Raw genomic sequence first — 26959 nt, 5'->3', positions numbered from 1 at the left:
ATCTGATTCTATGTATGTATTAGGCGGTTGTAAAATAATAGGTAAATTCTTCTCACAATCACGGAAATAATATTGACATAAAAAGATCTTGATTAAATTTCAAGAGGAAGACACTATCAGATTTTTCGCCTAATAATCAAAGGAAAAATATAATGTAAAAGGTTAGTCGAAAGAAGGCAAAATATATTTTTAATTTATCTGTGCACATAGCTTGGAGGGAGAATGTTAGAAATATTGGGGTTCGTGATATCCAGTACAAGTATCGGCGGACCGTAACCTCCCTAGACAGAACCATAAGAATAATCCATTCTAATCAGTCACGTAAGATACGACATCATTTAAACAACAAATTCACGAATATCGGTCCTAGCATTTTAAAACCTGATATAGAAAAAGCTCTCAAACAAAGAAAATATGGGAGAGCTCCAGATCCTGACCAAATACCATCAGCTTGGCTGAAAGTTCAAAATGACGTGAATATCTCACAGCTAACGGACTTCTTTAATCACAATTTACTATTTTTATCGAGAATAAGCCACCATTTTAATTTAAAATAAATTTATTTTGACTTTTCGAGTTCCCTTTCCGAAATCGAAATCCAAAAATTAACTTTTTTAACGTCAAAGTAAAATTGTGGCTTGTTTTCAGTAAAAAATGGTAAATGGTATTGATGCCACAAGAAAATTAGTGCACAAAACTATCTATAGCGCGTGACACACACGCAAACTTTAAGTATGCGAGTTTATAGATAGCGGACTTAGCCCCGGCGCAAATTGAACCTAATCGAGTCACAACCTGCGCCGGCTAGACGAGTGACCTGTGCAGTTGTTTTTCTAGCGTGCCGCATATTGAACACAAGCCAACCCGACCATCGGCTGTCGCCGTAACGAATATAGACGGGCAAAATAAGTGCAAACGTGTAACGGTTACTATTGATACCGGTTCTCAGTGGTACTGAGTACAAATACTGATTACAAAATACTGATGTATCTGATCCTTGTACTGAATTGAGTGGGCAACTAAAGAACAGTAGTTCCGTACATGTAACTAGTAACGTTTTAAAAATATCTTACACGTCCCTAGTAGTCGTAGCGGTATGACTTTCGAAAACATCGAATTTGATCATAAGCGGGTGCATAAAAAGATATCTTACACTGAGTATTTTATATCTACATACCTTTATAATAACAAGTATAAGTTAAACACTGCATTGATTGTGATTACAAAAACGGTTCGCATGTTCGCAAAATCAGTGCGGACATGTAACGGTTACTTTTGACACCGGTTCTAAGTGGTACTGATTACAAAATATTGATGTATCTGATCCTTGTATTTACTGAATTGAGTAGGCAACTTAAAATCGGTAGTTCTGTACTTGTAACTAGTAACGTTTTAAAAATATCTTACACGTCCCTAGTACTCGTAGCGGTATGACTTTGGAAAACATCGAATTTGATCATAAGCAGGTGCATAAAAAGATATCTTACACTGAGTATTTTATTTCTACATACCTTTATAATAACAAGCATAAGTTAAACACTGCATTTATTTTGATTGCAAAAACGGTTCGCGTGTTTTAAATAAGATTTTTGCTGATTATGTATTTTGTTAAAATATTAAATAACACAACAAATACAATTCACAGCCATCATTTAATTCTTAACGATAAACAAAAGTCTAATAAATATATGATGACAAGTTTAAAATTGATCGACTTTTTTACCATGAATAATTTTCCAATGATTGTGTGGATTTAGAAATACATACTAAACAATTTTTTGATCTGTATAAAGGAGATTATAATTATGACACATTATGGTACTCCTTATTTTTCAAATAATATGCTCTTGTAAACGCATAACTTTGATTTATTGGCTAAAGCCACACTAGATACTTGATACTTCACAATAAATTAAAAATAATTAACATGTAAAAAATTCACTGTTTTAATCAGATATATTATATTCCCTACTGATGCAATAAAATATTAAAACGAATAAACGAAAACTTGTAGAGTAGTGATGATTGATACAATAGAGCAATAAATGTTATTCATAAAGATAGTGTAAAATATATCGCCGCTTATTCATTTCAGATAATTCCATTTTGCAAATAAAAACACGTAAAAGTATACATCTGGCGGTGAGTCACCCGTCCCAAGGCCCAGAAAACTGTACGTTGACGACAGGCCTTCCCAAGCTCGACCTGCGAATGCATGAACTGATAGCAGGATGCGCAGAACGGTCTACGCAGCTCGCCGACGCAGGTTGTGTCTGGCTTAGGATCAATTTGCGCCGGGGCTTACTCGGCTCGCCTTCGGTGACACACGGCAGACTTAGGTATATTGTCATTCTTTACATGTTTACAAAAAATATCGATTTAATTTTTCAAAAAATATTGTCCTAATAGACCACCGTCGTGCGTCGTTCATTTATTCGTTCATTTTTTGTAAGTGAGGTAAGCTGTCAAAATTATGATGTGAAATATATCACTTGTTTTTTATCTATTATAATTTAATACAGAATAACAAAATACTTACACATAAAACATATTTTTGAAAACGGAAACGTGAAACAATGCTTCTCACCTGAAACAAAAAATATATATTACTTAAATGCATAAATGGAAACATAACTTTTAAAGTAATTAATCACTAGAGTGATAGTCTGATATTTTTATACACATTTTTATACCAAAAAAAACTATAATATCTATTAAGAAAAACCTTTGAATTCCGTGCAGTCCATTTGTTTGCCCAAGTATTAGATACATATACAGTCATGAGCGAGCTAATAACAGGCAAAATAACGCAAAAGATGGAAAACATATTTAGTATGGTATCGGTAACTAGACCCAAACCCAGACATCCAAAGTGAAAGTTATCCTACAACACCAAATTTTTCTATATATGGTCCACATAATGTTAAGAAAAAGTCACTACGTTTTTCGTCAATATTTCTAAGACTATGTACGCGGCTTAGCATGAACAACCTTCAATACAAAAATGTTCTACATTAAATTTTAAATAAAAAGGCCCTGTGCATAATCCTTCTAACATGAACGGTTCCAAAGTTACGGAGGTAGTATAGTATAATTGGTCCAAAAAAAGGTAAAAACTTCTTCCAGAAATTCTGATTCACTGAATTAATTCAATTTGCAAACCGTGCCCACTTACGTTAACTCAAAATAATTTTAGCATTTCTTTGTTTTTCTTCAGTGCCAATTTCATTACAACTATAATAAGTGACTTATAGCAACCAGATAAATAAGAATATATCAAAGCCATTGACCTATTTTTCTTTTCTTTTTGCCTTTTTTCACAGTATCGGGAAAAAGCTGCAAAATAAGTATAATGTCGAGTCATTCTATTTACCAGGAGTAATTCTTTTCACAATGTTATCATGTTTAAACACTCAACATTTCTATTAACGAAGTCAAATACCACCCATTAGATGTTAAAGGAGTTTTTCAGGAAAATCGTGACTGGCAGATATGCGGGCTTTCAGAGAGCTTTTTGTGAAAATTGATAGATTGATTACTGAATTCATAATAAATAAGGTAAACTTCATTGGCCGGTACTATATCACGAAGACAATTAAAGTTGCCTAAATAACGTTGAGTTTGTCTTTAATAAATAATAAAATAATTTAAGTTCAAATGACTCTCTTCTTCTTTTTCCATTCTCTATAGAAGTACAGTGTCAGCTCTTTCTTTGAATATTTTTTATATCTCTTGTACAGATTGTGAATCTATTTTTTTTTTCTTTGCTTTTTTCACAAAAGGACGACCTGTTCTTATTTTTGTGAAAATTCCTAATTTTGAAGAGATAAGCTCATCTACAATTTATTGCTAAATAGTTTAGTTTAAATAATGATATAAAGCCGACTAGTAAGGAAGGAAAAATTCAAAGAATACAAAAAAAGAAAACTACATATTACGATAAAATAGATGAAGAAATCCTCAAACTACGAGAAAAAAACTAAGTGTTTTTTCAAAGAGCTATAAATGTAAACAATGACAACTTTATTTTTTTTCTAAGTTAAACAAAAAAATTCGACAAAATCAACCAAAATAAAGTCATATTATCAGAACAATAGGCACCTAAATAGAGGTAAGAACTTTATATGCACAACCAAAAGGTACTGCTATAGCGAATAATAAGTATTCCAAAAAAATCAATATATAGGGAGGAGTTTGACAGGGATGTATTTTGTCGCCCCAAATATTTAACATTTACTCTGAATAGCTATTAAGAGAAGCAATGCAGACACTGAATACGGATTCTAGGTAAATGGAATATTCATGAATACTTTCCGATACCCTGAAGCGCACAAGCTTCTGACTGTTCTATTTGATGATAATGCAGAAAACATTTGATAATTAGCAGTATTGAGCTCAAGGAGAAATTTTACAATGAATCTTAAAATCGAATAAACGAAAACAATGATAATGATCAAAAATCTCAACAGAAACCAAAGTTTCTCTATTGCATATTCATTTATATTATAGAATTTACTAGTCTTATATTTTCACTACTTACTTTACACGGAAATGATTTCTCATAATTTTGTGTTTGCCTTGGTGGCATGTTGTCAATGTGACTGGTTTCATATTAATGTAACCATAGATTCTGTTGATCATTTACAACTAATTAAGAACTTAATAGAAAAGAGACATTGGTCCCGATATTTGTTGACTACGAAAAAGCTTTCGACAAAATCAGTCATCAAAAAATGTTAAAAGACTTAACAGAGTGCCGTATAGAACATCGTTATATAAATATGATCAAATACATTTATCAAAATGCCACAGCAAGCGTGAAACTGGCAAATGAAAAAAGACCAACGCATTTGGCCAAAATTGTTTAAAACAATATTAGAGCATATGTTTAAGAATGCAAATCTGAGTGAAAAAGGAATTAATGTCATCGGAAGAATACTTAGTCATTTGAGGTTCGCTGACGATATTGTTCTTTTTGCTGACAGCATCGATGATGCAGTACCGCAACTGAAAAAACTATATCTAGTCTCCCTACAAGTTAGATAAAACTCAACCACACAAAAACACAAATCATGACAAATCTTGTGTTACGCGAAAGTATTTCAGTAAATGGCATGCAAATTGAAGAAACCACTATATACGTACCTTATAAGTACTTAGAGGATGAGATACGCATAGGAAGATATAATAAAACGTGCGAACTAAGCCGCCACGTACATAGTCCAGGATCGAAAAATAAAAACGGAAAAAAAAATCAATACAGGTATTTGAAGGTGCTAAATCGTAGGGGGATATAGCTAATTAAAAAGACATACAGAGGTACTCGTAAATCGACCTCATTTTTTAATAAACAAAGGCCAAACTCAGAAAATATTTTTTTTTTGCCTATAGCATTTTTAGTATCACATTTACAGCAAAAGTTGTATTACGAAAGTTGTTTATCATGAAAAAACGATTAATTTGAATTTTTATAAGTTAAAATCCATAAAGAGTTAACCGAGATAATTGCAAAAACGACCTCTTTTGCACTATTTTGTAAATGTTAACGTTTTAGAAAAAAATAAATATTTAAGAACCTAAGAATCGGTGACAAATTTTTTCTTGGATCTTCATAATAGACTATTCAGCATGTTTAAACAGATATTTATTGTAACAAAATTTATAAGTACATAATCGTACATTTTTAGATTTAAAAACTAATTGAAAACAAAAACATTATCAAATTGAAAAAAAATGTATGTATAGATTATAATTATTGATATTCGTTAATTCTACACAGTTAATGTACAGCTTCATTAATTTCTTCAACATTATACCTAATTTTTTTAAACAAATCTTCAACTTCACTTTCGTCATCAATAATAACTGTCAAAAGGTTGTAGCACCTTTTTTCGTCAGTGTCATCTTTGCAATTTATGCAAAGCTCGGTACATTTGATTTACTTTAATAAATTATGGATAATGTGGAAGAAATTAATGAACCTGTATAAAAACTGTGTAGAATTAACAAAGATCAATAATTATAATCTACACATTTTTTTTTCAATTTGAGGAAGTTTTTGTTTTCAATTAATTTTTAAATCTAAAAATGTACGATTAAGTAATTATAAATTTTGTTACAATAAACATCTGTTTAAATATACTGAAAAGTCTATTATGAAGATCCAAGAAACAAATTGTTACCGATTCTTAGATTCGTAAATATTTATTTTTTTCTAAAACTTCACATTTTTATAAAAATTGAAATGAATCAAAACACTCTGTATTTATAGGTATAGTCTAGCTTATATTTTAAGGGCAATTTAAAAATTTCATCAGGTGTAGGGTGTTCCATAAAAAATATATTTTTGATATACCACTCTTTTTTGAAGCACCCTGTATATTTCACATTATTTTTAGATCGCAGTGTTAATGGCCCTGTATATTTCTATGAAGATTTTTTTTAAATCAAGTCCTTTTCCGTACAGACAACAAGGAGAATAAAATGAAGCACCCTGTATATAAGTAGATATACAGAGTGTTTGGTAAAGAATGGACCATAGCTTAACCTCAGGTTGCTGGGGTTAAAATAGGCCGATTTAAGCTAACTTACCTTAGTACAAAGTTTATAATAACCGAGGTACAGTGTGTCAAAGTTAAACTTTTTTTTATTTATTATTGAATATTTCCTGACAGATATGAGGTAACAACATTAAATTTGGTAAGTTGAGTTTTTTTTGGGTCGAGAAAACTAAATTCCCTACCAAAAATTATGTATTGCCCAGAGGGCGCCACATACGCCTTTCAGCACTAATTTATTACGTCCAATTTTTTATCCCTCACTCTGTATAGTTTTGACATTAAAATTTTTATTCTCCTATTAGTTTTACTTAAAAAAGGTATACTTCCTTCATCTCCCTAAACTCAACCGTTTTCGAGATAAACGCATTTTAAATCTGCGATACACCATCATTTTTAGCATAATATCATTGTAGTTACACCCGAAAAATAACTTAAAACCATAATAATTGTGCCAGTTCTCAAATTTATGTCATTGCATCGCAAATTACATTTGAAGAAATTTGAGATACATTTTTGGATAATTTTATGGTTTTAAGTTATTTTTCGGGTGTAACTACAATGATATTATGCTAAAAATGATGGTGTATCGCAGATTTAAAATGCGTTTATCTCGAAAACGGTTGAGTTTAGGGAGATGAAAGAAGTATACCGTTTTTAAGTAAAACTAATGGGAGAATGACAATTTTAATGTCAAAATTATACAGAGTGAGGGATAAAAAAAATTTAAAATAATAAATGAGTGCTGAAAGGCGTATGTGGCGCCCTTTGGGCAATACATAATTTTTGGTGGAAAATTTAGTTTTTTCGACCCAAAAAAACCCCGACATACCAAATTTCATGTTGTTATCTCATACCTGTCAGGAAATATTCAATAATAAATAAAAAAAAAGTTTGACACCCTGTATCTCGGTTATTATAAACTTTGTACTAAGGTAAGTTAGCTTAAATCGGCCTATTTTAACCTCAGCAACCTGAGGTTAAGCTATGGCCCATTCTTTACCAAACACCCTGTACATATACTATAATTGTATTTTAATATTTATTCACAAATTTATAATATTTTATGAAAATATTTATCAAAATATATTAGTGTTACCGTTGTAAATGAATGTTGAATAAAAAAGTCCATTTTCCAGAACTTTCCGATTTTTCCGGTAAATGAAAATTATCTAGTTGTTATTCTTTCGTCGAGTTACTCCAATTAAAAAAAAAAATGAAGGCTCTACGTTCTCTGGAACTGAGATATTGTAAAATTTTTCAAGCGCTCCAAATTGAACTTTCTATAGCAAAATCTCGACGCTCGAATCTGGACTACGACATTCTACACCATCACACGGTCCCAGCTCAGTCAGTGTAACTTCATTTTAAAGGGTTATTACTCGTTTCAAATAGAAGATATTCCATACTTATCAATTGGAATATAAAATATAGATACTTATTGTCATTCTGTAAAAATTTCAACTCTTAATATTTATAAACAATAGAGATGTGATTTTTCAAAAAAAAATTAACTTGGCTATTATTGATCCTAGAAAGTTTGTTTTTCTTTTTTAGTACTTTGAGTCTTTAAGAACGCATTTCACTTTGCCAAAAAGCTCTGAAAATACTCCTTGGGTAAGAATGATTGTTTAAACATTCAATGTCTGGGATAAACATTTAACATAACTCATAAACTAACAAACAGATCTTCTTGAAATTTTGCATACTGATAAAGCCGCTTAATTACCTTATTATCAAAGTATAATAAGTTCCTTACGAACTATTTGTTAAAAGTTATTAACATTTACAAAATAGTGCAAAAACGTCGTTTTTTGCAATTATCTCGGTTAATTCTTTATGGATTTTAACTTATAAAACTTCAAATTAATCGTTTTTTCATGATACACAACTTTCATGCTACAACTTTTGCTGTAAATGTGATACTAAAAATGTTATAGGCAAAAAACAATATTTTCTGAGTTTGGCCTTTGTGTATAAAAAAATGAGGTCGATTTCCGGGTACCTCTGTATGTATTTTTAATTAACTATATCCCCCTACGATTTAGCACCTTCAAATACCTGTATTGATTTTTACCCTGAAATCGCTCATATTTAGTTTTCTACCCTGGTGTAACGTAGGACTCACTCGGGTGGCATTGGGCTAGCTGAGTAAATAAGAAATAAAATGTGTGTTACCCAAACAGCCATGGAACGCTCGATGTTAGGCACTTCTCGTAGGGATCGGATTAAGAATCAGGAAATACGACGGAGAACAGGAGTGACACATGCCATAGAAATATGGTCCTTGTGGAACTGGGCGGTGCACATAGCTAGAATTTCGCATAACAGATGGACACAGCGAATATTACACTCGAGACTAAGAGAAGAAGTATATCGAAGTAGAGGTCGTCCGCCAACAAGATGGTTTGATGACATAAAACGGATCGACAAAAATTGGATGCAAACAGCACAAAACAGAAATGCATGAAAAATACTGAGGGAGACCTATATCCAACAGTGAATAGATCCGGGTTGAATGATGATGATGATAATGAGATTTTGTTAATAGTACATTCTTTCTAGGTTTTTTCTGTAAATTTTAAAGAACAGCTTGGATTGACATGAAATTTGGCATACGCATAGCTAACATTTCAAAGAAAAAAAGTGATATGGTGCCGATGTGTGCTTTTGCCCTGGGGGTGAGTTTCACCCCATCTCGGGGGTGAAAAAATATATGTCCAAGGCAAGTCCCGATATGGATAAACTGACTAATTTTAAGCAACTTTTGTTCTATAGAGTTTTTTCACGAAATCAATATTTTCGAGTTATTTACAAGTGAATATGTTCATTTTTCATCAAAATAACCACGTTTTTAGCCGCTTTTTCGCAAATAACTCAAAACGTAAGCAGTTTGTCGAAAAAAATATTCTTAGCAAAACCATAGCCTATAAAAAAGTAAAAAAAAAGGTGTATATATTAGGTCTCTATACCTAGCAAAAGCAGAGTTATAGCTAATGAAATATAGGTTCATATTCGAAAAATTCCAAATAGAATAACTCAATGTGAAATATCCTAATGATGAAGCATTATTGGGGAAAACACATTACAACTTTTTAAAGTGTTTAAAAAAATATTTATTTCTGTTTTTATAAAAAAAAATTCTAGCAGAAAATGTAAGCAAGTTACGCTCAAAATAAAGTTAGACCCTTTTGTTTTGGCAAAAAAGAATCAGGTCCCAATTAGCAACTTAAATAAAATTAATCGTTACCGCTTCACAAGTTACTTTACTTATGTTGTGTTTATATGATCTGTAAGTTTCATCGATTCAAAGTGCTTATTTTTGAAAAAATTTGGTTTTAACCTAAAACTTTTAAAAATTTTAATTTTGAAAAAAATGTCTTTTTCCAAAATAACTTAAAAATTGTTAGAAATACCAAAAATATTAAACAATAAAAAAAGTCGGCTTTACTTTTCTGAATATTCTGTATTTTTGTTTTTCTGTAAGACAAAAATTGGTTAAGATTCGGTGTTTCTAAATTTGCATACACTCGTGATAAGTGACACGTTCAAGCCCTTTTAACTACAGCTCTTTTAAAAATAAGGACTTTGAACCGATGAAACTTACAGATCATATGATCAATACATACCCGAGTAAAAAACTTGCGAGTGAAGTGGTAACAATTAAGTTCATTTGAAATGCTAATAAGGGGGTGATTTTCGCGATTTCTTACCAAAAAAAAGTGACCAACTTTATTTTGAGCGTAACTTATTTACTTTTGATGCTAAAAATTAAAAAGCAAAAAAAGCATTTTTTAAACACTTTAAAAAAGTTAAAATGAGTTTTCCCCAAAAAAGTGGTTCGTTTTTTGGTTATGACGTTAAAATATTCGATTTGGAATTTGACGAATATGAACCTATTTTTCATTAGCTATAACTCTGCTTCTGCTAGGTATACTGACCTAATATATACACCATGTTTTTCACTTCTTTACGTGCTATATTTTTGATAGGTTTTGTTTTTCGACCAAATACTTACTTTTTGAGTTATTTGCGAAAAACCGTCTGAAAACGTGGTTATTTTGTAGAAAAAAACATATTCACTCGCAAATAACTCGAAAACTATTAACTTGGTGAAAAAACATTATAGAACAAAAGTTGCTTGGAATTAGTCATTTTATCCATTTCCGGACTTATTTCGAAAATATATTTTTCACCACCAAAAGGGGCCAAACTCACCCCTATGGTAAAAGCACATATCGACACGATATCACTTTTTTTCTTTGACTTGTTAGCTATGTGTATACCAAATTGCATGTCAATCCAAGCGGTTCTTTAAAATTTGAGGTTTTGCAATATTTTACCTTTAAAGATCATACTATAATAATACTTTCCTTTGTTAATATAATTTCTTATAAGTGTATTTCTATCCAGATTTATTTACCATGTTTCTTTTTTTCCCAAATTTGTATCTGTTTACAACTGTTGCAGACATTAATATTCTTTAATAACTTGAACACTAGTCTATTTCAATCCAACTAGTCCAACTAATTTTAGGATATGACTTTATAATTAACATAGTCATTTAGCCTGTATAGTCCTGTCACCAGTGGGGGTACAACGGCCTCCTTAATTCAGATGGACTTACCCAAGTTTTTTTTACGTATTTTGACCCGTAGAACAATTTTTTGGGTAACAGTCGATCCGGATGTCGATAAGTTTGTTATAAACAAAGAACTTGATTTTTTGTATTTTTTGGGTCATTCTAAGCAAAAAATATTTTTACAAGTTTTTTCGTAGGATGCATAGTTTTCGACATAAACGCGGTTGAACTTTCAAAAAATCGAAAAATTGCAATTTTTGAACCCGAATAATTTGATTGAAAAATAAAATAGTAATTCTGCTTACCAAATTTGAAAGTTCAAGTCAAATTCTATCGGCTTTGATTACTTTCATTGCTAAAAATTAATTTTTTTATTGTTAAACAAAGCTATAAACACATAGGGATTGAATGATGATTTCAGTGCATTTCCCATTTGAACTCGAACGAGTAGGCGAGCATACCGACAATTTCTACGTAGATTACGTACATTAAAACGCATGCATTGGGCACGGGAAACACTATGTGTTTATGGCTTTGTTTAACAAATAAAAACTTAATTTTTAGCAATGTAAATAATCAAAACCGATAGAATTTGACTTGTAACTTTCAAATGCAGTAAGCAGAATTGCTATTTTATTTTTTAGTCAAAAGTTATTCGGGTTCATCAATTGCCCTTTTTCGATTTTTTGAAAGTTCAACCGCGTTTATCTCTAAAACTATGCATCCTACGGAAAAACTTGTAGGACTATTTTTTGCTGAGAATCACCCAACAAATACAAAAAAATGTTTTGTTTTGCGAAAAATCGCTGTTATGTAATTCCTCAAGTTCTTTGTTTATAACAAACTTATCGATATCCGGATCAACTGTTACCCAAAAAATTCGTGTTCTACGGGTCAAAATACATAAAAAAAACTTGGGTAAATCCATCTGAATTAAGGAGGCTGTACCCCCACTGGCGACAGGACTATGTCGTATAAACTATATTACTTTTAAGTTTTCAATAATTTTACGTATTGAATCTGGCGCACATAATGCCCTTGATAATACAAGGTTGCAGGCGAAAAATTTCGGCTCCAGTGCTTTTTAAATTCGGCTCCAGTGTTTTGTTATATTAAGGAAGTAGGCGCAAAATCTTGCCCAATGCTATTTAAATGCATTCATTTTTTTCGAATCCTGAGAAAACTAATAAATATTTTTGAAAAAATTAAACGCAGAATGAAAGATTAAATTATTACCAAGGGGCCGAAAGTCCCTTAGAGTAAACAAAAAGTTTCTTTTGAACGAAATATATAAAATTAAAACTCACACTAAATTTTCTCGTTATTTTTTCACCCTGTAGCTTATTAAAATAAACACTATATAAGTTTTCAGGGATTTTATGTCCCTGTAGTAGTCTTTAGACTAGTAGTAGATAACGTAGTCTTTAATTCTCCGTTTAAATTTTTCGAAAATATATATTAGTTTTCTCAGGATTCGGAAAAAATGAATGCGTTTAAAAAGCATTGGAGCCTAAATTTTGCACCTACCCCCTAAAATAAACAAAGCTGGCGCGCCTATCATATATTAAGGTCATTTCGATCATATATTAAGAGTTTATAGTTAAAAATAAGAAAAAAACAAAAGATACCGGTAGAGTAAAATTTAATCGGCAAGAAGATAAGAGCAAAAACTTATCGACTGCACAATTTGTTTGGTATTACAAATCTCACAAACAAATGCATGCGAGAATAGAAAAAGACGAAAGCCGGCTTGCTTGAAAAATGCGAGGGTAAAGTCCATGTTAATAGAGAGAATCATGAAGGCAGAGCTGTTACCTAAGGAAAAATATTGAAATTTTATGTAGTCATATCTCTTTGTACTTCGCTTGTTTTTTCACCCAATTTAATATTCTAAAAGAGCGTCGTATACTTATTCTCATATTCAATATTCATATTTTGTATGGCACGCTTACCTCACAGACCTGCAAAACTTTGAAAAATGTCTGGAAAGCTATAGAAGAGTTAGGATAATAAATTTTCACACTGCATTTTTATGAGGTGGTGTACCATTTCCAATTTATAAACTAGAATCAATAACTATAAAACTTCGAATAGGCAGCGGGATACTATATAGAGAAGTACAGAAGTACAATAAATTTAAAATAAAATATCCGTCAGATAAAAGTAATCACTAACCAACATTCATCATTAAACTATATAACGAGTATATAGATTTTAGAACCTGAGACGGTAGCAAAAATTGCAAATAAGAGCAGTAATGAACTGTTTTGGAACAATTGTCTTCTTTTGGTGGTATTTAAGATTTCCATTTCTTTATTCATCTTTCTTAGAACCTCTTTGTTTGTTATGTGTTCTGTTCAATAAATTCTCAGAATTCTTCTATATACCCACAGCTCGAATGATTCCAGTTTTTTCATTGATGCCGCATTCAGGGTCCAAGCCTCCATTCCATAAATAAAGTCGAGAAAACATAGCACCTAACCAACCTAACTCTTGGCTCTAACTTCAAATCTATTGTGTAGAGTACTCTTTTCATTTTGTTAAAATTTGCTCTAGTCATTTCTATTCTTATTTTGATTTCCTGAAGGTAATCTTTTGTGAAGCTGACAGTTGGTCAGGTTAACCTTAAAAACAATTGTGTTCACTTAACTCACGTTGTTCCATGTTATTTATTATTGTAAATGTCACAGTGATCAGTTCTTATTTGTAACTGGGAAATAACCCACAACTTAACTTAAAAAATTATTTGGTTGACGTTTAGCGCCGAACTCCGGACTGTAACATGGTACGTTAACCCTTAGCATTGAACAGAACTTCTACGAAATAAAATATAATATAGTATATATTAATGTACATATGATCGGCATTGACCGCTAATAAACTTATCTATATTGTTATTTAGTATTGTATATATAAACCAACCAGAGGAGCGACGACCCATTCAGATCGATCAATTAGTCACGATGAAGAAATGATACGTTAGTTATTGTTTACAAATAGACCGTTGTTTAGATGTTTAAACGAACACTGTGAAGTTAAAATATAATAAATATAGAGAGAATGGTATTTTATTATACATCCAAGTAAATTCCGGACTTAGGGCGCTATAGCTCAGCCACCAGACGTATTACCACATCAAAACTCCACTTGCGTTTTGTAGTCGCGCGGTTGTTTCGTCGCGAAGATTGAACACATTATTTTAAATACAAGTCAATCCACGATTATTTAGTCGCAAATGGATTGACTTGTATTTGAAACAATGTGTTCAATCTTCGCGACAAAATAATCGTGCGACTACAAACCGCAAGTGGAGTCCGGCGCTTAGACTTTCACCTCGGACGTCGCTATCAAATTACTTTTTGATAACGACGTCATTGTAAGTTAAATTGTGGCTTATTTCCCAGTTAGAATAGTAAATTATATGAATGCCACAAAGAAATAGCGTCAGAACCTATCATTTTGGTAGGGGAGCCCAAGCGGGGATTTTTGCAGTTATGCGAGCGCGTCAGATTATCACATGGGGAGAAACCTTGTACCCTGTAAATGTACCCCTACCATATATTGGATCTTAATACATGGGAGTTCGTTAAGGGGGGCCCGAAAAAAAAATTTATTCTTGGAAAAACTCGAAATCGTCAGATTAAGTTAAGGTAAATTAAATACATGCAGAACCAGTGGCGACTCGTTACTTTAGGGACAGGGTCGGCAAGGTTTGTCTCCTCTTTTTTGTTATGAGTGTCTTGAAGATATGAAAATTTGTATGTACAAAGAGGACCGGAATTAAAAGGTATCTAATGGTTCAAAGATTAAAATCCTGTTGTTTATAACTCTGTCGCAAATGCCGGTCAAATTTGACCGGTTATACCTGGAATCACTCCTCGCAATTCAATTTTTTTTTCTTCGAAAAGGGCACAGAAGCCGTGCCCATTTCAACAGCGTTAACTTAATTTAATTTAATCTAATATTTTTGAGGGGTTCTATTTGTTTATAAGCCAAAAAATTGTTTCTTTATAACATTCCTGAGACCGCTCAAATGGTCCAATTTCAATCCTGTAAGGTACGTTGAATAGGTATAGTGCTTTTTTATACGAAAATGATAGTTATTCTGGTGTATCATAATCTTTCTGGTTATTATTTCGACCGACATTTTTTAATTAACATTTTAATTATTGCTAAACTATTGGTTAGATTGTCGCCGGTCTCCTGATATACAGAGAGGGGCTAAATTATGGAATAAATTCATTTTCTCTAAAATGGACGATTTTAGAGAAAAATTCCGAAACAGGCCGATTTTTATTTTTAAATTAAATTTTTTTGGCATATATTTCAAACTAGTGACGTCATCCATCCGAGCGTGATGACGTAATCGATTATTTTTTAAATAGGAATAGGGGTTCGTGTTGTAGCTCATTTACAAAGGCGTTCAATTCTCTATTCAGTATTATAAACATTAATATCATTATTTATACAGGGAGGCCAAAAAAATTTTTGAATTAAATTAATTGACGCAAGAAGAACAATGCATGTAATTTATTTAACTCAAAATACATTCTATTGCTGTCGAAAAAAAATGTTTATTTTGAAAATAAACATTGCTTTTAGCTTAAATTAAATGTTCAAACTGCCAATAGGTAGGAGGGAGGCTGTTTGTGATTTAATTTAAGCGAAAAGAAATGTTTATTTGTGAAATAAACCTTTTTTTCTATTTTCTGACAGCAGTACAATGTATTTTGAGTTAAATAAATTACATACATTCTTCTTTTTGCGCCAATTAATTTATTTCAAAAATTATTTTTTGGCAACCCTGTATAAATACCTAATGATATTAATGTTTATATTACTGAATAGAGAATTGAACGCCCTTTCAAATGACCTACCACACGACCCCTATTCCCATTAACAAAATTATCGATTACGTCATCACGCTCAGATGGATGACGTCACTAGTATGAAATATATGCCAAAAAATTGTAATTTAAAAATAAAAATCGACCTCTATCGGGAGTTTGCTCCAAAATCGTCCGTTATAAAGAAATGAATTTATTCCTCAATTTAGCCCCTCTGTATAATCTACTATCATAAATCTTTCATATCAATTATTTATTTATTGATAAATAATTAGGTACTTCCCTAAAATTTTAATTGAAAATTGCAGATTTTTTGAGAAACCTCGGATTTTATGAGTAAAATTTTTGTTGAAGGAAATCGGAAAAAAATAACTGTGCAGAACTAAATTACGGTGAATTTTTATTTGAGTGTTTTTGGCTCAAAGGAAAAATATTAGGAGTTACAGAGCATGCACGAATTGAGAAAAAAAGAAGATTTAGAATTGCTAATTTGTTTATAAATAAAATAACACACTTTCTGCGGACTTGTCATAACCCATATTATTACTAATATATGCAATCTTAAGATTCGATTTTAGCAATAAAATAGCTGGTAAATAATTTTTCTCAAAAATTGCATTTTTTCGATAATTTTCCCAGACTATCAACAAATTCCAATAAACCGGATCTCCAACCCAAATTCTGAGCAGTGTCAACATGATAAGGTTAATATCCCCAGTTGTAACTAATATCGAAATGAATAAGAATCGCTATACTCTGCGGCTGTCATGGCGGTGTCGAAATGGAATTACGACTGTCCAAATGAATTAGAATCAGGCCCCTGGGTACGGCTTGCCGAGCCGGGCTTTATAATAAGAATTCACGCAATCGCAATCGGGTGCATGGCTATAGGATCATTTTTGAAAAGTCTCTTACGCACAGCGCACAGGGATCACTTAACGTATGAGATCGATCGAGTTCTTTTAAAAACAATAAATAAAATTTAGTCTGTATTATCTCACAGATATTTTTTTTATTTCACAGAAATGAATATCATCAACTCTGATTAAATTAAATATTTAAAAAAATCTATAATGTTTCCATAAATGGTCGGCCACTGCCGACCCTGCCGACCCTGACCAGCCGCCACTGTGCAGAACAGTATATATTTCAAAAATCTGACAGTTTGATCGGGGCGTAAGGAAATGGGTGAGTCACAAAGATTCACAAGAAAAAAGCGAATATTTCGATAAATGAACCACAGATCGTAAAACTAAAAAATACGTGTTCAATATGTTTCAAACATCTATCGAATAATATCAAACACGATCCCTCACGGAGAGGGGCGGGGGGGGAAATTTAAAATTTTAAATAGGATCGCCGCGATATTTCGCGAAATGTACATCAGATCTAAAAACTGCAAAATACACGTATTCAATATTTTTGAAAAATCTATCGAATGGCACCAACACGACCCCCACGGAGATGGAGGTCGGAGGTTACTTTAAAATCTTAAATAGGAGCCCCCATTTTTTATTGCAGGTTTGGATTCCTTACGTAAAAAGAAGTAACTTTTATTCGAGACATTTTTTCGAGACAGAGTAACCATCATAATTTTTAGAGGTAACCTAAAACTCCCTAATTGTTGTTATCCATCATATTGTGACCATTATAAATAAATCCCTTGAAGAAGGAATACTTACCTAGCCTGGTTGATGAAAACCTGATAGATGAAAATTGTCACGATATATGAAGATTGCCACGCCTTTTATTACGGCTAGGTTACCTAATAAGAAGCACCTAATAACGGGAGTAGTTATGATAACGAAAATGATTAGTTATAATATTATTGTTTTTCTTTTTTATCTAAAATATAACTTAAGTTATATATTAGAATAATCTCCGAAAGGTGGCTCAATAAAAATATAGTGTACTGTGCGCATGTACTATATATAATGTGCGCAAATAAAACACATATCTCACAATAAAACACTGAAAACTTCTGTTTTCTATATTTTCACAAAATTTATTATTTACAACTATGTGACTACAGCTGTTTCGGCAGAGTGCCTTTCTTCAGTGCGTACTTCACCTTCTAGATCATAATCATTCTTTCAATGAAGAGTTTCAAATTCTGCATATCCAAAATAAAGGCCTTAAGCTATCTTTTTTAGAATCTATGGAAATTAATAAACTGAAAATACAGATATAATTCTGAATGACCAACTCGAGACAAACAGCTCCCCACTCCTCAACCTCATCAGTTAGAGACTTAAAAAGGCAAACACATTGTAAATTATATCACTTGAGAAAGGCACTCTGCCGAAACAGCTGTAGTCACATAGTTGTAAATAATAAATTTTGTGGAAGTATAGAAAACAAAAGTTTTCAGTGTTTTATTGTGAGATATGAACTTCCATCAAGTAACGGTCGAATCCATCAATTATTTAAAACACATATCGTTAAAATATAATTAGAAAAGTTAGATGGATATATTATGTTAAAATATCAAAATGACTATGTTCAGTTTGGCAGTTTCAGTCCAAAAAGGAAACTGAAAATTACCAACCATTTGAGAAGTGATGGCCAGGAAATGAAAATTACTTTAGATTTCACAACAAAACTCGACAAGTGAGATTCGTTCCAGTGGTGCGAGTTAACTTTGAGACTCCAGTGGTTCAGTTAGGACTAAAAAATGGCGAAGGGATATACACTAAGAGAGCATCAACAATCACAAAACAACCAAAATGTGTATAATAATATAAAAAAATAACAAGAAATTGGACTTCTTAAGTCCTAGGTTTTTACCCAACGTGGCCGGAAGTAGAACCACATATTATTTGAAATCTTCATGTAACTTGGCGTCTAGTTCAGAGAAATAAGGAAAAAAAATATCCTGTTGGTGACACAACCCCCTACAGGCCGAAACCAAATTTTTTGAGTAGTATGGACATCTATAATAATAACCTATATGTTTCCTGCAGCCAATTTTGATGATATACATAGTTATAAACAAATAAAGATCAAAAAACGGTAAATTTTCGCTTTTTTCGTCTATTACCAAAAAGCTAAGCACTTTAAACAAATTTGAGAGTAAGAAGCACATAAATCGTATAAAAAACTTCAATATGGCGTTCGCTTAATATGTCTATCCTTATTGGTTGCTTAGAAAATTGCAAAATAAATCATAAATTTTGAGTTTTTATAAATATTCATAACTTATGTATAAATTAACTTAGAACCTTCTTATTACACGGAATGCTGAGACTTCTGGTGCTTAAATCATACTTTACATTTTAAAGCAATTGGTCAAATAGTTTAAAAGTTTTTTAATTTGTTTTTCCCAAATTAATTTTTTTGCAACACTATAAGTCAGAAAATGATGAAGTTACAGTAATACTTTGGATAGTTTATGAAAGAAGAAGATTTACACTATTAATTTAATTAAAAAGAATGACAAAAAATAATTCTAAATATTGCAAAATTATTTTTAAAGAACATGTGAATTAAAAAAGGGGGGGGCTAAATTCTTCTCTAATTGTCCTAGGACAATTGTTTTTCTTTCTAAATGTGTATAAAAATTCAGTATTTCTAAATATGAAAAAATAATTTTTCTACGGGTAACGGTTAAAAAGTTATTCTAATTGTTTTAAGTAAGCAAAAAATCGACATGTTTTTGCAAAATAATTTTACACTGTTTAAAATTACTATTATAATATAATAGTAATATAATATAATAGTAGTAATATAATAAGTTAATAGTATAAATGTTCTTCTTTCATAAACTGTCTGAAGTGTTACTGTAACGTCATAATTTTCTGACTTATAGTGTTGCAAAAATAATGAATTTAGGATAAACAAATTAAATAACTTTTAAACTATTTGACCAATTGCTTTGAAATTTAAAATATAATTTAAGCACAAGAATTTTCAGCATTCCGTGTAATAAGAAGGCTCTAACTTATTTTTTTACATAAGTTATGAACATTTATAAAATCTGAAAATTTATGACTTATTTTGCAATTTTCTAAGCAACAAATAATAAGGATAGACATATTCAGCGAACGCCATATTGCTTTTTATATGATTTATGAGTTCCTTATTCTCAAATTTGTTTAGAATTTACCGTTTTTTGACCTTTATTTTTTTATAACTATGTATATCATCAAAATCGGCTGCAGTAGACATATAGGTTATTAATATAGATGTCCATACTACTCAAAAAATTTGGTTTCGGCCTGGAGGGGGATGTGTCACGAGAAAAATCTTATTTCTCTGAACTAGTCGATTGATATACGATTTCACTAATTTTGAGTCATTTTTGCGAAACTACTGGCCATAACATTCTAACCGGAAATGATATCACAACCGGTACAAAATATTCGGAGATTGACTGTTCAATACGCGATGATTGATATATCACATGTACCTACTCTTTCTGTGACGATAATGTGGAACTTCTGGTTACACCTTTTTAACCGAAAGTGATATAAAAACCGGGAGTATATATTTAATTTCGTTTTGCTAAGGCGTGTCAAGTAATACATCGCTTGACCTACTTCGGCGCCTTCAATACTTCCGTTTACCACTTTAGAACCAGAAGTCCAAGGTCAAATTTCTCACCTTTAAAACCATCTTTTGTTATAAGCTCTCATTCGACACCTGATTTGTCATGTTTTTTAATGACGAAGGAGTTGTGTTCACGGATTGACAAACGGGTGGACAGACAGACATGAAACATCGACACACCAGTTCCAAAGCGTAACAAGTCAGGAATCATTAGTTAAGAGAAACAGGGTAACAACTCGAAGTGTTACACTTTGGGATTAAATTACCGTTTTATGACAAAATATATGGTGACATCTTCACAGAACGTTATGTTAGCTGTTACCCTTTGTAACTCGTAAATATTGGTTATTAAATCACTTTCCAATATTAACTCTAAAATTCAGACTTGTTACTCTTTGGAGTTGGTGTATCGATATTTGTTCTCTTCTTGCTAAGGCACGTCGAATAATATACCGCTTGTACTATTTCGGTGACAGTAAAACAGTAATTCCGGTTGCAACTCTAAATCCGGAAGTCTGAGTTTAAATTTCTCACATCTAATACCATCTTTGGATTATAAGCTCTCATTCGACACTTCATTTGTCATTCGATCTGATTTAATAACATAGGAGTTATATTAGAGGACATACAGACGGCCGGAGAGACAGGTATGAAACCGAAAGTATATATGTATTTATTTTCGTCCTGCTAAGGCGCGTCGAATAATATATTGCTTGAACTATTTCGGCGACTTTCAAACAGTACTTTCGGTTGCAACTCTAAAACGGGAAGTCCGATGTCAAATTTCTCACCTTTAATACCATCCTTGAGTTTTATAAGTTTTCATTCGATAATAATTTTGTCATTATGTTTCTAATAATGACGGAGAAGTTGTCTTTACAAAGTCACTGAGACATATGGACGTGGATAATTCAACGTTTTCACATATTTTCAAAATGGGTGTAAACAATAAAATATAATAAAATAAAATAAAATATCGAATACGAATACTTTGTCAGTGATGAGAACATAGCTTTTGTTCTGAAATGCTACCCGTATAAATATAACCAACACAAATAAGAAAAAAATGTATTACCAGTTAACTGACTGGCTGGTCAGTATAACATTATTTTAAAAATATCGGATATAACAATTATTAAATATAAACTACCCTAAAAGCCGCGTCTACATTTTCCAAAAGCTTTTTAGAGCGGAAACAATAACCTATTCAAATGTCACTAAAACAAATACGTAGTCGATAATAGCAAAGCATTTTTATGTTGATAGGCTGTCGCAACTGTTTTGGAATTTTTTCGTTCATTTTTATGTTCCCATGTGCCATTATTTCTGTGGGTATACTGTTAACTTTCAAAGAAATATGAGCATTATATCCTGTAGGGTGTATCAATAAATGGACGGCTCTTACAGGGTTGGAAAATATTATCGACCAATATGTCAAAAAAATATCGGATCAAATAAAAGCAACAAAAAATAGTACTAAATATCCAAGTGATTTATTTTTAGTGCTCAACAGCCCGTGTACGCGCGCCTAGTACTCAAATACAAATAAAAATAATTGCTTTGAATTTTAAGCTATTTTCTTGTGGGATTTTAATAATTTACCATATTTATTAGGAATGAACCAAGTTCATTTAATTATTTTGACATTTCGATTTCCAAAAATTTACAAAATTTCTCAAAATTTTCCATTTTTATTTATTGACCATTTTTCTGAAGGTTTTTCATGGCCGTATCTACAATAAATGCAAGAAATACCTAAGTGACACACAGTTTGGTTTCCGTAACAAGAACAAGTTTTCCTTGCAAGTAACAAACAAAACACACCTTCTAAGCTAAACCTAACCTGGCTTTCGAACATTCATTCATGTCCGTGTCGCGATAATTTCGACTCGAAATTATAATATCAACCACTTTTTTGGAGTCGCAATTAATTTCGATAAGTCGCTATTTTGTGACATCATTTCGTTAGTTCAACTAAAATCCACAAGGCTCGCACAGTCGTATTTCAACGTCGCCATATTGATTGCGACTTGTTTTGAGTCGAAATTTGAATTAGACTCAGGGCCCTGGTCGAGACATTGCTGGCTTGAACGGCATACACGTTCGCATAATTGCAGTATTGGAATCAAACAACATCAGTTTTAGTAGACGGCTTGGAATCAGAGGCTCTTAATATTAAAAGAGGAGTACGGCAGGGATGCCTCTTATCGCCCCTGCTTTTGAACGTTTATTCCGACAGAATTTTATTAAATGCAATTTCTGAAAAACAAAAAGGGATAGTTGTGAACGGTGAAATCATCAATAATTTATTTGCGATACGCGGACGTACATGAAACATCGACACACCAGTTCCAAAGCGTAACAAGTCAGGAATCATTAGTTAAGAGAAACAGGGTAACAACTCGAAGTGTTACACTTTGGGATTAAATTACCGTTTTATGACAAAATATATGGTGACATCTTCACAGAACGTTATGTTAGCTGTTACCCTTTGTAACTCGTAAATATTGGTTATTAAATCACTTTCCAATATTAACTCTAAAATTCAGACTTGTTACTCTTTGGAGTTGGTGTATCGATATTTGTTCTCTTCTTGCTAAGGCACGTCGAATAATATACCGCTTGTACTATTTCGGTGACAGTAAAACAGTAATTCCGGTTGCAACTCTAAATCCGGAAGTCTGAGTTTAAATTTCTCACATCTAATACCATCTTTGGATTATAAGCTCTCATTCGACACTTCATTTGTCATTCGATCTGATTTAATAACATAGGAGTTATATTAGAGGACATACAGACGGCCGGAGAGACAGGTATGAAACCGAAAGTATATATGTATTTATTTTCGTCCTGCTAAGGCGCGTCGAATAATATATTGCTTGAACTATTTCGGCGACTTTCAAACAGTACTTTCGGTTGCAACTCTAAAACGGGAAGTCCGATGTCAAATTTCTCACCTTTAATACCATCCTTGAGTTTTATAAGTTTTCATTCGATAATAATTTTGTCATTATGTTTCTAATAATGACGGAGAAGTTGTCTTTACAAAGTCACTGAGACATATGGACGTGGATAATTCAACGTTTTCACATATTTTCAAAATGGGTGTAAACAATAAAATATAATAAAATAAAATAAAATATCGAATACGAATACTTTGTCAGTGATGAGAACATAGCTTTTGTTCTGAAATGCTACCCGTATAAATATAACCAACACAAATAAGAAAAAAATGTATTACCAGTTAACTGACTGGCTGGTCAGTATAACATTATTTTAAAAATATCGGATATAACAATTATTAAATATAAACTACCCTAAAAGCCGCGTCTACATTTTCCAAAAGCTTTTTAGAGCGGAAACAATAACCTATTCAAATGTCACTAAAACAAATACGTAGTCGATAATAGCAAAGCATTTTTATGTTGATAGGCTGTCGCAACTGTTTTGGAATTTTTTCGTTCATTTTTATGTTCCCATGTGCCATTATTTCTGTGGGTATACTGTTAACTTTCAAAGAAATATGGGCATTATATCCTGTAGGGTGTATCAATAAATGAACGGCTCTTACAGGGTTGGAAAATATTATCGACCAAAATGTCAAAAAAATATCGGATCAAATAAAAGCAACAAAAAATAGTACTAAATATCCAAGTGATTTATTTTTAGTGCTCAACAGCCCGTGTACGCGCGCCTAGTACTCAAATACAAATAAAAATAATTGTTTTGAATTTGAAGCTATTTTCTTGTGGGATTTTAATAATTTACCATATTTATTAGGAATGAACAAAGTTCATTTAATTATTTTGACGTTTCGATTTCCAAAAATTTACAAAATTTCTCAAAATTTTCCATTTTTATTTATTGACCATTTTTCTGAAGGTTTTTCATGGCCGTATCTACAATAAATGCAAGAAATACCTAAGTGACACACAGTTTGGTTTCCGTAACAAGAACAAGTTTTCCTTGCAAGTAACAAACAAAACACATCTTCTACGCTAAACCTAACCTGGCTTTCGACCATTCATTCATGTCCGTGTCGCGATAATTTCGACTCGAAATTATAATATCAACCACTTTTTTGGAGTCGCAATTAATTTCGATAAGTCGCTATTTTGTGACATCATTTCGTTAGTTCAACTAAAATCCACAAGGCTCGCACAGTCGTATTTCAACGTCGCCATATTGATTGCGACTTGTTTTGAGTCGAAATTTGAATTAGACTCAGGGCCCTGGTCGAGACATTGCTGGCTTGAACGGCATACACGTTCGCATAATTGCAGTATTGGAATCAAACAACATCAGTTTTAGTAGACGGCTTGGAATCAGAGGCTCTTAATATTAAAAGAGGAGTACGGCAGGGATGCCTCTTATCGCCCCTGCTTTTGAACGTTTATTCCGACAGAATTTTATTAAATGCAATTTCTGAAAAACAAAAAGGGATAGTTGTGAACGGTGAAATCATCAATAATTTATTTGCGATACGCGGACGACACACTACTCCCAGCTTCTACTTAAGAAGATCTGCAAACATTATTGATAGGGCCGTTGAGAGCTGGAATCAAGCAGATCTGGATCTTAACTCACGAAAAATTAAAATGCATACTCGTAATAAGTAAACAAATATAAAACTGTCTGTATACGTAAATATTACCAAACTTACACGTTGCAAATAGCAAGTTGATCAAATTGTTTACCTTGGATATCAGTTAAATTTTAACGCAGAGGCACAGTGAAATTAGATCACGGATAGGGATTCCGAGACGTGTAGAATTCTATTGATGGACTAGTTTCTATACGACTGGTATTCCGTGCATCAAAATATTCGCCTCGAAGCGATTGCCAGAAAGCGAGGTGTCGAGACGTATCGTTTTATATCATAATCGCCACGGGACAAAGAAAGAAGCTATATTGTGTTCTACGCCAAGTAACAGCTGTTTGTACTGTGTTAAACATCAAAAATGGCGAATAGGAGGAGTCTACCCCAAAATCCCGACAGCCAAAATCCCGACAGCCAAAATCCCGACAGCCAAAATCCCGACAGCCAAAATCCCGACGGCCAAAATACCGACACGCCAGAATCCCGACAGGTTTGATAAGTTCCTTTTTAACATATAATTACATTTATTTCTGGTTTTTTGTTTATGGTCATCTTTTTTTATTTTTTGTTACTAAATAAAATTATTTACAATTTAATATGAACTAATTTTCTAAATAAAATTTTAAACATGGGTATATGAATTGAATTATTTTTTTTACCAATATATAGTCCAATAATATTATAATCATATCCTGAATTCAAGTTTACTTTCATATAATATACAGGGTGTCCCGAAAAGAATGGTCATAAATTATACCACACATTCTGGGGTTAAAAATAGTTCGGTTGAACCTAACTTACCTTAGTACAAATGTGCTCATAAAAAAAGTTACAGCCCTTTGAAGTTACAAAATGAAAATCGATTTTTTTCAATATATCGAAAACTCTCAAAGATTTTTTATTGAAAACGGGCATGTATCATTATTATGACAGGCCCACCTTAAAACCAAATTATAGTGAAATTTGTCCACCCCATAAAAAATTTATGGGGATTTTGTTCCCTTGAACCCCCCCAAACTTTTGTGTACGTTCCAATTAATTCATTATTGTAGTACCATTAGTTGAACACAACGTTTTTAAAACTTTTTTGCCTCTTAGTATTTTTTCGATAAGCCAGTTTTTATCGAGATGCGGCTACTTTTTTACTATATTTACATAAAAAATTTATGGGGGTTTTGTTCCTTTAAACCCCCCAAATGTTTGTGTACGTTCCAATTAAACTATCATTGTGGTACCGTTAGTTAAACACAGTGTTTTTAAAACTTTTTTGCCTCTTTGTCTTTTTTCGGTAAGTCAACTTTTATCGAGATGTGGCTTCTTTTTCAAAATATACCAAAAAATTTAAGTTATAAATAAATTTTCAGATTATTAACAGGTGTCTATAATCATACTTAACCATATACAAATAGGTGGTGGATTCGACAAATATTCAAAATATCTCGGTAAAAACTGGCTTATCAAAAAAGTACTAAGAGGCAAAAAAGTTTTAAAAATATTGTGTTTAACTAATGGTGCCACAATAATAATTTAATTGGAACGTACATAAAAGTTTGGGGGGGTTTAAGGGAACAAAACCCCCATAAAATTTTTATGGGGTACACAAATTTCACTATAATTTTTTTTTAAGATGTTGCTACGATAAAGATTCCTCATGTCCATTTTCAATAAAAAAGCTCTAGGAGTTTTCGATATATTAAAAAAAATCGATTTTCATTTTGTAACTTCATAGGGCTGTAACTTTTTTTGTGTGCACTATTGTATATAGGTAAGTGAGGTTTAATTACCCTCTTTTTGACCCCAGAATCAGTGGTATAATTTATGACCA

Source organism: Diabrotica virgifera, chromosome 6 (genome assembly GCF_917563875.1).
Source record: "Diabrotica virgifera virgifera chromosome 6, PGI_DIABVI_V3a".
In the NCBI taxonomy this organism is placed as follows: Eukaryota; Metazoa; Arthropoda; class Insecta; order Coleoptera; family Chrysomelidae; genus Diabrotica; species Diabrotica virgifera.
Note: the sequence above shows the minus strand (reverse complement) of the source record.